Source organism: Sciurus vulgaris (genome assembly GCF_902686455.1).
Source record: "Sciurus vulgaris genome assembly, chromosome: 12".
In the NCBI taxonomy this organism is placed as follows: Eukaryota; Metazoa; Chordata; class Mammalia; order Rodentia; family Sciuridae; genus Sciurus; species Sciurus vulgaris.
Window position 1 is genome coordinate 39,562,867 of NC_136473.1, and position 12,141 is coordinate 39,575,007.

Here is a 12,141-nt window from a genome sequence, read left to right on the forward strand (position 1 = left end):
GCACATCCTTTCACCAAATCCAGAAAATCCCACCTTGCTTCAAGGCAGTTATGTTGAAAAGACTCTCAGAGAGATTTTGCTATTAACCCTTTATTGTGTACCTTCTGGAAAATTCCTCTTTCTCAGTATGTAAACCATGTTCCCTGAACTATTATCCACTTGTCATATGATCCTTTTGACTAAACATTAAAATTGTCTTTATAGAAAAGCATTACTTTTTTTGTACAAAACTTGGAAAAGATCATCCAACTGGAAAATAACAATTGTTAACATTTTGGGGATATATTATTAGGGAGACACACATAAATCTTCATGTGTCTGTACTTATTGAAAAGCAAACATAAAATCATGATATACATCAGTCTTTAGTAACCGTGTCCTTTTACTTAATCTGTCAGTAACGTCTTCCCGTACTATTCAGTATTCTCTTCTAAAAGTATTGTTTTTAGAATAACTGCTTGATGTTTCATTTATTGTTTTATTTTGGTCAAGTGGTTAAACCTACTAAGACTCAGTTTTCTGGTCTGTAAAAGGGAACAATTATGCTGTTTATGTGGCCTATAGGAATTAAATGGAATAGTGTGATAAAGCATGGCAGTGGGCCTGTCACAGAGATGTGCTCAGTGACGAGCAGCTGTTGTTGATATTTTTCAACTTCCTCCCATCTGTTAACAACTTTAAATGTACTATGACCCATGTCTATGACCTGTCCTATTTTCTCCAAATTGAAATATGTAATTTTGTTTTATCCATAAAATTATAACTTTATTTTTTCATTTTCACATAGTATTATTGAAGATGGTAGAGTATTTTTACCCAAGAAAAACCCCTCCTTAAAACTCTTTAGTTTTTTTTCCTCTTTAGTTTTATAAGAGATCTCCTAGGGTTTCCTGGAAGTTCATCCTGAGCCTTTCAGTCTTACTTTTGCTACTCCTTTGTCTTTTTGCTGATCTTCTCACCACCCTCTGGACTGTAGAATGATGGTACACTAAAGAAGTTGTTGAGTTGATAATTCAACAATATTCTTTAAGACCTTAAATAATACATGTCGATTTAATTTAAAATAAATGTTATTTTGACTCTGTCTCATTAGGTTAAGCATGTAAGGAAACACCTTTAGAAAATGCTGAACTGTTTTTCTTAGTGTGGATTTTTTTTTAAATATGTATATTTCTAATGATAAGGTCTGTTCCTGTTTTAAAATGTGTCAATGTTAAGTTTCTGTTCTGAAGTTACATATATTAAAAGGCATCTATATTCATGGTTGTGCAGTGCATTTAAGAGCTAGAGACAACATGCTTTTGAGGCTTTATTCAAGTTGACAAAATGTATCTATTACATTTTCCCTCCATTTTAGGAGTTGCCCCAAACCTTTTTGTACAGGAGAGGGTGGGGTGTGTTAGAAGAGAACATTTCCTTTCAAAGTGAATACAGCTTCACAGTGGTCATCTCTTCAGTTACCACTCTTCCTCAGAGAATATTTTAAGGTGTTCAGCACTGTGTGATTTTAAAAAAGGAAAAAAACCTTTTAAAAATGATTTTGAAACTATTTTCTCATTTTTTTTCCTCTTAAAATGACATATCATTTTCCCCCATTTCTTTCTTAGTCTAAACCAATTGTTGGCATTCAGCTTCTTTGTCCTGGACCCATGTGTGTTGGAGAGGTTTGGGACAGGAGTTTGTCAACCCTTCTGACCTTTGTATTGTTCAAGTAGAACTGGTTATTGAGAAATGTGAACACAAAACCTTATCCATTTCTTTCTAAATGTATGAAAGATCCTGACCAAATTAAAAAACCAGGAGAGCCTTGTTGAGCCTGAATGTGTTAGGCTATGAAATGCACCCTGGGTTTTGAGGAAGAAGTGAGCACATTTATAGCTTTAATTACTCATTTGGGATTTTACAGTCTGTTGCCAAAGCCAGTTATCATCAGCTTTGATTAGAAATCAGGAAAGACAGCTGCTGAAATGCAGAGTGAAAAGAATTGTATTGGATTAGAGAGGCATTCTTTTGAATCTGAAAGAGAAGAAAAGCATCTTTGGGAAACATCTGAATATGCATTTATTTTAATAATTCAATGGCTAGAGGTATAGCACAGTACCCTGTAAGTTGGAGTGGTTTTCATTATTAAATTAAGTGCCTTTGTTCAGTTCATTTAGATTTGCCTATTGGCTGCTGCCTCCATTCTCCTCGTTTAGTTCCATTTTGATGCAGTGTTACATCCTTATTTGTGGGTTGAAATGTGTCAGTATTCATAAACTAAATTCATGAACCATCCTTCCAATCATTTGGGCTGATGAAACACCATTTACCAGTGTGAAGCCAAGCCAGGAGAAGCATATAAAATAATGCATTCAAATGCTAAGTTTAAAAAGACAGCGTTCTTTATTCCCGATCCTATATGCATGAAGAAGTACTACTTTGAGCCTTATTATTTTAACAATGTAATTTTGGGAATATGACATATATCAGAATAATGTCATACTCGATGGCTTGAGTAAACCAGAATTTCAGAGTTAAAATCACTTGTACGTGTTCATCCTCAGTAAAGTTGAAAGATGTGTCAGGAAGATTTACTTTCTGCCCTTTGAAAGCTGTTTTAGATATTGTATGGAAACTTACACATGGCAACTTCTCCCCATCTTAAGTTAAACTTTGTTAAGCAGCAACATTTCTACAAAAGATTATCATAGTTATATATATATATATATATATATATATATATATAATGTTCATAGAAGTATGCCCTAAATAACTTTATAAATACTAAGAATAGTTGTATTTATATTCATATTTTCAAGAGTGTAAACATTTATGCAAATACAGTAAGAAAAATTATCAAACACTTTGACTGTATGTGCTCTGGCTTCAAAGTTGAATCTGAAAATTTTCACCCAATTATTTAACTCTAGGCAGTGTAATGCTTAAACAAAACAAAGATAACATTCTGTACCTACACAATGGATCAAAACAACTTCCTTCATCCTCACTTTGGACCATCTGTTTAAAAGAAACTAAAAACCCTCAGGAAGCAAGCCTCTAATCTGTGGTTAAGAGTTTAAAGACACATGCTCATTCTCACAACCCAGCAATGTGCACGGAGCGCTGTAATAGGTTTTGTATTAGCTGTAAGAGGCTAGATGGCTTGACCTCAGCATCTGTCAGTTACAGCTTCTCTGTTCTTAGTAGGAATTTAAAAATTCTTTTTGCACAGGATTTAATTCTACTTTATTTTGTCATCAACCTTAATAAATATTGGGAATAATATTTTCCCGGAGCTTAATTATTCTTAGTTTTCAAATGCTTTTAAGAACCTTAATTCTTGCCCTGTCCTGACATCATCTTGATGAAAGGAATCAGACATATGCTAGTAATATTTTGCATTGTATAAGTCGCTCCTAGAGAACAGATTTGATTGGTAATAAGAGAATAGTGAAGGTTATTAGCCTTATGTTATTACTTATTGAATCCCACTAAAACATTTTTAAAATTTGCATTGCTTTAAAAGACTTGGACAACTGTTAACATGTTCAGTCTTGGAGTGCCAGCGTGGGTTTATGTCCATCTCCTCCAGAGAACTATGGTCGTGAGACAGTCAGGGTTCATGTTTCATAATAGCAAACAGGAAAAACAACAATAGCATCAAACAATAGCATCTCTTAAGGTGAAAGGAACTTTTTCATTTAAAACTTGTAGTTACTTATTATATGTTCATTATGAGAAAATATATTGTTAATTTTAGTCTTCTGATAGAGTTGAATAAATGATCTATTCTTTATCATAATAGTGGAAAACCTTTCATTAAAAGTGATATTAAAATGATCCTGATCAGGCAGGCCTGGAAATTGAAATGGGGAGGCAATGGGGAATAAAAATAAGTTGAAACTTATATGAGCTTATAAGGGCTAAATATGTGTATATATATATACATATTTAAATATACATATTTAGCCCATATATACATAGGATAGAAAATATATACACACATATATATGCATATATATATATATGTTCTGTGATAATTTTCTAGTTCCTATTACTGTAACAAATACCTGAGATAATCAACTTATAATGGAAAAAAGGTATTTTTTGGCTCATGGTTTTGCAGATTTGGCCCCATTGTTTTGGGGCCTTTGGTGAGGCAACATAAGGTGACAGGGAGCATATGGAGGAGCAAAGCAGCTTACCTCATGGCAGGGACATGATGAGAAAGAAGAGAAAGGGGCTGGGGTCTCACTCTCCTCTTCAAGGGCATGCCCCCAGTGATTTAAGACCACTGCCACTTTGAAGTTCCTACTGCTTCCCCACAGCACTAAGCTCAGGACCAAGCCCTTAACGCATCCACCATTGGAAGACAGTCCACATCCAAACTATAGTGATATCTATTATTAGAGATGTGGTTTTCTTTGATTGATGTAGTGGCACTGGAAAGCAGACTAAGTAGATTGTGGAATTAGTCATCACCCTTTCAGTAAGTGCTCTCTGTTTCCTTGGATTGCTCAAATAATAGCCATCAAGACCCACACTGGCCTTATACTTCAATAGATGGGTGGATTGGGTGTAATCTCCCACATCTTTTCTGACTTACTTGCAACATTTGGTGTTCACCAGCTATAGAAGTGCCCTGGTGATACCCTTGAATTCTGCAGGGTTTTCTTGGCATCTTCTGTCTTCATTGATACTTATAAGAGTTTGTGGATGTTCTTACATAGGTGAATACTATTTATTTATTTAGGCGTTAGGATCAAGCCCAGGGCCTTGCATATCCCAAGCACATACTTTACCACTGAGCTACACCCTTAGCGGTATGGTCAGATACTTTTAAAGGGAGCTATTATGTTTGGAAGCATTTCACCTGGAAAAGGAATTGAATTGAATATTGTCAGACTTTTTTGTTTAGAACAAATCAAATCATTTAATACCATGTAAAATATAAAGACATGTAAAAGCAATTATTGTAACCTTCACTCCTGTAAATATGCATCACTGACTCAGATTCAGACCAATAAGACCACAAGTGGATATCATTAGTCAGAACTCTGCAAGATCTGATTTCATGCCAGTCACACCCACACAGACACATTTGTTTGTTTATGTCAGTCATTAGAATTCAGTAACTAAACGGCAGTGGTAGTTAATGTGATTCTTTATAAACACATCAAAGAATTGGGGGAAAAAAAACTATGCCTGAATAGTGACCAATTGTAAGTAATGTCATATCCATCACAAAAATATCTGTGAGTAGGAGAGAACATAGCAAGGGCAAATGATTTGAATGAGGTTATATAAAAAGTCAAAGCGATGGTCTGTGGGAGAAAGCAAAGCTTCTCACCACCCCTCAGCCAGTTCTTCATGCTCAGCAGCTCTGAACTCACTGCACATCTCTCATGTACTCTTTCCCTGACTCACCACACAGTAGCTTTTATATTTTTAGGAATATTCATTTTGAAATTCAACATAGGAATTAAAGGAATTTTTATAGTTCCATAGCTTAGTAATTTTACCTTTTAGGGGAGGGAAAAAAAAGGAGAAAATATGGCAAAACTTAATAAATTCATATTAAGTAGGAGAAAAACCTAACTGAATTAGTGTCTGAATTATACAATCTATGAAAAATTAATAATAACTTAATTACTTTCAGATTCATGGAGTTCCTTAGAGAAATTACTTGGTTGAATAGATAACAAAAAAGATAAATAAATAAAAATTTACAAATAGTACAAAGTTTGGTAAATAAAATAGTGTTTCCAAAGAATTCACCATGGACTAGTATTTTTAAACTTTTCCCCAAGAAGTGTATATATGCTATCAATTTTTCTTCTGAAATCTTTCTTTATAAGAAATAAAGAGAATTATCTGTGACTTTTCAAATTATTTGTGGTATTTAGAAGGCATTTGTCTGCTTGGGTATGGGGGTGTACCCCAGAGGCCAGATGCTTGCCTAGCATTTGTAAGGCCCTGGGTTTGATTTCCCAGCCTTACAGAAAAGAAAAGAAGTCATTCACTTACAAAAATATTGTAGGAATGATCGTCATTCTTTTACTCATTCATTCATTGAACAAATATTTTATATATATATTCTTTCTTTTCTTTTTGATGTGGGAATGTTGTTGCTATGTTCCCCAGACTGGTCTGGTGAAATCACAGCCCAAGTGATTCTCCTACCTCAGCTTTTCAAGTGTTGTGACTACAGCAACTTGAGAGTAACGAGTTCAACGAGTTCAGCGAAGTCCTTGCCTTTGTAGTACAGGAGATGAGAGTTAACTAAAAAAATAAACAAATATTTACTTATAGCCAGGTGTGGTGCTCACAGCAGCGCAGGAAGCTAAGGCAGGAGGATCACAAGTTCAAAGCCAGCCTCAGTAAAAGTGAGGTACTAATCAACTCAGTGAGACCCTATCTCTAAATAAAATACAAAATAGGGCTAGGGATGTGACTCAGTGGTTGAGTGTACCTGAGTTTAATTCCCAGTACCCAAAAAAAAAAAAAAAAAAAAAAAAAATTTACTTATAGATTATGATAAGAGCACAATTAGGGTATTGAAATAATTTAGGGATAGATAGATAGATAGATAGATAGATAGATTTTTTTTTTTTTTTTTGAGAAATGACAGTTGGACTGAGTACTGAAGATGCAAAGAAGTCAATCATGCAAGGAATTAAAGAGTCATCCAGGCAGAAAATACTACATGAACTAAGAAAAGACAGGGAAAAGTTTATCATGTTCCAGAAACTATGAGGCCATTCTGGCTACAATGTGTTTAATGGTGTGGGATGAAATCGGAGACATGTGTGAGAGTAAAATCTACCTGGCAAAGTAACAAGATGAAATTTTATTCAAGGTGTCATGGGGAGCCATAACAGTGTTTTTTAAGATAGTGAGCCTAGTTTGATTTATCATTCTAAAACATCCCAATTGCTGCTGTGCAGAAAATAGATTACAAGGTAGGTATGTCAGCCAAGAAAACAGAAACCACCCTAGGTATTTCAGACAGGTGGGATTTTATATAGGGGCTCAGTTACACAAGTGTTGGTAGAATAAAAAGATAACACAGAAGTAACTAAACTTCCGAAAGCAGCTCCCACAACACAGGGCATAAAAGGGCAACTTTGGAATTGAGAGAGTATATAAAACCCCCACCACTGTGGGAAATAACAAATGCAGAGAAACCTGTGAAAGAGCTGTGACAGCAATCCAGAGATGAGATAATGGAAGTTGGGACCAGGTGGTGGGATAGAGATAGAAATAGACATGCATACATTTAGGAGAGATTTGGAGTTAGAGCCAATAGGACCTGCTGATGGATTGGTTGTATTGGATAGGAAATTTTAAAACATTAGTCCCAAGCTTCTGGCTCGAACAACAGAATAGTGGCATAATTTATTAAGATAGGGAAGCTAAGAGGAGTGGGCTTGGAAAAGAATCTAAGTGTTGAGCTTCAAGCATGTTGAGTTTGAGATGTCAAGCAAATGGTCTGGTCACTCTGGTAGACAGAGGACAAGTGCAGACAGGAGGTATCAGCGTGGAAACCATCCACATTCAGATGGTAGTTTAAACTGTGGTAAGGGAGGCTATCATATATGAGGAGAATGAAGAGGGAGATGGTCGTGAGCCTTGGATCTTGGGACATCAGTGCAAGAGTAAGAAAGAACTCAAGAAACTGAGACAGGAGAACAAGAATGGAAGGGGGTGGGTACTGGGGTTATAGCTCAGTGATAGAATGCTTGCCTAGCATGTGTGAGGCACTACACAACATAAAAATAAATAAAATAAAGGTCTGTCAACAACTAAAAAATTATTAAAAAAAAAAAGAATGGAAGGGGGGAAGTCAGAGTGGTGCTGTGGGAGGCAAGGCAGGAAGGAGGCAGTGGGCTTCTGTATCCACTGTTGCCAAGAGACTCTTCAGTAAGAAATGGACAGGTAATGATATTTGGCTACATGTCTGATGGGGTAGAAGCCTGAAGAATTCACAATAGGCAAGAGCTTTACATTCCGACACAAAGAGCTCAACGGAGACATAAGGTAAAAATTGTTTCCTTGGCCAGGGCCCTGCCTAAAGCTCAGGGGGAAAAGTGTGTGTTTGTGTGTGTGGAGAATAAATATTTGACACAAATATATTTGAGTTCTGGTAGTTTGCTCAGTGTTCATTCACTCTATACCTGCTATGACAGTTTGGTTAAGTGACCCCCACCCCTCAGTGACCCATATGCTATAGGCTTGGCCACCAGCTGTGGTGCTATTAGGAGGTGGTGGGGCCTATGGAAGTAAGTTAGGTCATTGAGGGTGTGTCCTAGAAGGTGATTTGGGAACCCCAGCCCATTCCTGTCTCTTTTTTACTTCCTGGCCACCATGAAGTGAAAATGTCCACCTTCATATGCTCCTGTATGATGTTTGAGCTGTCGCAGGCCCAGAGCAACAGGGCCAAGCGATTGTGGACTGAAACCACTGAAATATTATACCAGAATAACCTTTCTTCCTTTTATTTTGATTATCTTAGCTATTTTATCATAGTAATGGAAAACTGTCTAACATACCTGCCACAAAGCAGCGATCCCATCTGCTCTTCTAAGTTCCTTTCTCTACCAGGTTTTTGTTTACATTTCACAGTATTCATTACTGAACAGTTTTTTTGTCCATCTTTCTTCAGTTGCACTGCTCTATAAATGAGGAAAACTCCACTCAGGTCTAAAAGTCATCTTGTTTAGAAAAATTTCGGATGATAACAATAATGAGTATTTTATTTCTTTTAAGTCCTGTTTAGTAGTTTGCCTTTTTTTAGGTTCTGAAGTGAAGCCCAGAGGGCAGTATTTTAGTAGATTTCTTAGACTTGGTAGGTCTACTTTATGATGCCAAAGTTCAGAAGTGTTTCTATAACCTTTTCAAGCTGTCTTTTCTGTCTGTCATATTCAGGGCAAACCATCTTGACTGACTAGAGTGATAAAACTGCAAGTGATTGGAGTTCTTAGAAGCCTTTATCAGTCTTCACGTTCCTCCTCTTAACTAAAGCATAATTTAAATATTGTATACCCAAAAGACATGTTCTCTAGTAATATTATCTTGGCTGAAGTAACACCTGTCTCTACTTGGGTCAGTCACGGGAAGGGGACAGTTTGCTAAATGATCAGTTAATATTGAATGTTTAGAAAAGTTCCATAAAATACCTAACATAGCACTGAACATTTGAACTATTATCTCTTGGTACATAAGTTATCTCTCAGTTTGCTTTGCTACCATAAGTAGATAAGAACAGAAATCTATTTCTTGGTCAAAGTGCTATTTTAATAGCAGGACAAAGCATGTATTGTTTTACTTTACTTATCAACAGACCACACTGCTGTTGACTAAGGTTGTGTTTAATAAGTATGTTGTCTTGGGCCAAAATGTCAAATATATCCCTAATGAGTTCGATGACATCATCGAGCGTGCTCATATTCCTTGCCAATAGTCAGCATTGTTGGAGCAGATCACATTAGCTGCCTTTTGCACACAGATGCAGGGTCAGGGCATTGACAAGCGAGAGAGCTTCAGGAAAAAGATGAAGATTTTAAGCACAGTCTGTCATGTCAGGGAACAATGAGGGGCTGTTTGGTGCGGATGGTGGAGACTTTCAAGAGGAGGTTTTTGCCTCTGACCAGTTTTCTGTGCCTCTCTGTCCTGTGAGAACTGTGTAAGTAGTTGATGGCCCTGAAAGATGATCATCTTTAAGCCAAACTGCCACTTTGAATGTTGAGTTTTGGAATATGCCACAGACAGCCCTAACATTCTAAAATTGATTGAAATTTTGTGCCTTCTAAAGTAATGAATAGATTTCCAGCTTATGTGAATTCTGGAAATAATATAGTACAGGAACCAAAAGTTGGTTCTTCATATAGTTTATGAATAATTTCTTTTGTTGTCTTTTAGGATTTATTGCTCACATGTGTATCAAACAAAAGGAAACACAATTCATGTAACACGAATGTACGTATATGTTTGTGTATGTAGATATCTGACTCTACTTTGATGTACGTATATGTTTGTGTATGTAGATATCTGACTCTACTTTGAGAAACTTCAGCACATGAGCCTCCCTTTTAAATGCAGCTGGAATAACCTGAGAATGGAAGCAGACTTGGAGAATATTTTATTTTATCTTTTACTCACTCACTCATTCATTTGTTCATTCACTTTTGCAGCCCCAGAGATTGGATCCAGGACCACACCATGCTTGGCAAGTGCTTAACCGCTGATCACACCCCCAGCTCATGTTTTTATTTTTTAAAGTTGTGGCTTGTACACTTTCCCCTCCACTTTCTAATCTCTCTGTTTTAGAAGAGAGAAAGGGGTTCTTGTTTCCCAGGTGGCTGATGTGCATTGAGTAGTAAAAATCCAAACAGAACATCTTCAGTATTAAGTTGACTAAAGGAAAAATAACTTGAAGAAAACAGAGCTGGTGTAAGGTTATATTCATGTGTCTAACGGGTGTTGCCAGGCATGGAAAATCTACTTCTTCCTTAAGCAAACACCCTCCATATTGGCTGCATTGAAAAGTCTTTTTACTTTTGCTTTTTGAAAAATATAAACAAAATATTCAGTCTTACCAATGTGAATTTAGAAAGAAACTATCTTGGTGTGGCAATCTGGGGTGGGGACAGAAGGGAAGGACGGAACAGACAGAGAGCATGTCTGGTGCCAGCTGGTGCTGAGGTCTGGCCTGTGCCTTGTGTATTTCTCTCTGTTCAGGAAATTGACATGCTGGGGCTTTCCTGGTTTCTGTGGCTGGGTTGGTTTGTGTTCCATTTATTGTTTGTATTTACTTATTGGTTACAGTCTTTGATTTGTGGTTGCCGAATGTATTTAATAGAGCCTTAGGTCAAGGCCCACACAGAGCTGGTCGAGGAGAGGTTATTCATATTTGACACTAATGTTTTTCGGTGTTAGGTGTCACCTTATATCTGACTAAGTGCGTACATATTAACCAAAGCGATGGTGTCCCATATGCAATTCATATGATTGCCAATGACAAATTCATATGAATGGCAATGACACATAAGGCTGAGAGGATCAGTAGGTCCTACTTAAACTTTTATGTATTGATAGTTTATTAAAATGGGCAAATTGGATGAATAAAATGGAGGAAATATTCCTTTATTGCACCAGCACTTCAATCATTCTTTCCTTTGGTCATTTATTTGTTCATTCATTGCCCAATAAAAATAGCAGCAAAAATTGATGAGGTACATTGAAAGCATAAGAAATATGGGGCAGAGCAGAGTTTGTGCACTCAGGTTTTTAATCTAGTTGGGCTTACACACATACCGTCTGCCACAAGTAGAGAAGAATTACAAAGGGATGCATGAATAAGAGCAAAACCATGCCATGAGAGAGGCACATTTGGGTTTCCTAGTCCTGGGGTACATTTAAAAAGAAAAGCATTAGGAACAGACATAAACTGCTACACAGAGCTAAGAAGCTGCCTCTGCGTAGAAACAGTCACAGAGCTGATGCAGAGAAGCCGTGGCTGGGGAGCCCGCTGACCAGGGGTGTTTGTGGAAATGGAGTTGCCACTTTGGAGATGGAGGCAAAAGATATAGGAGCCAATGACGAGGTTTTGAGGAAAATGTTAAGGGAACAGTGCTAGTAGACCTTGTCAGTCACCCAGTCATGAGAAACAGAGACCAGGGGACTTGGGTAATTTAGATATAAGGGGGAGAAAGTGCAATCACAGCAAATTAAGGTGGTTGTAGAATTAAAAAGCAAAAGGAAGAGTATTCAGAGTAATTCCAGAATTCTCTCCTACCACAAAAACAGACACGAATGACAAAGAGCAGGGAAAGGAGTTGAAATGCTGGAGGACATTTTTCAGCATCCGTGGGGTGGCATGAGTCTGTTCATTCTTTCAGTTTTTTATTATTTGCTTAAACAATTTTATCGAGTACCAGGCTATTCAAGTGTTAGGCTGCCTAAAACTTCATCATTCCTCCCTGTTTTCATCCCAACCAATATTTTTTTAGATTTATTGAAGTATAATTTGTGTAACATACACATCATGTCGTTTAACTGTACGAGTCAGTTATTTTTAGTAAGTGCACAGAGTTGTGCAACCATTACCACAATTCAGTTTCAGGAGATTTCTATCATCCCCGGAAGGTCCCAAGTATG

General features: G+C 36.9%; 1 protein-coding gene across 22 annotated transcripts in view; it reads left to right on the plus strand.

Moving 5' to 3' along the window:
* The window catches only part of PARD3 (par-3 family cell polarity regulator), a 685,332-nt gene that overhangs the window by 563,580 nt on the left and 109,611 nt on the right, over positions 1–12,141 (plus strand). The gene's annotated exons all lie outside the window — the stretch shown is intronic.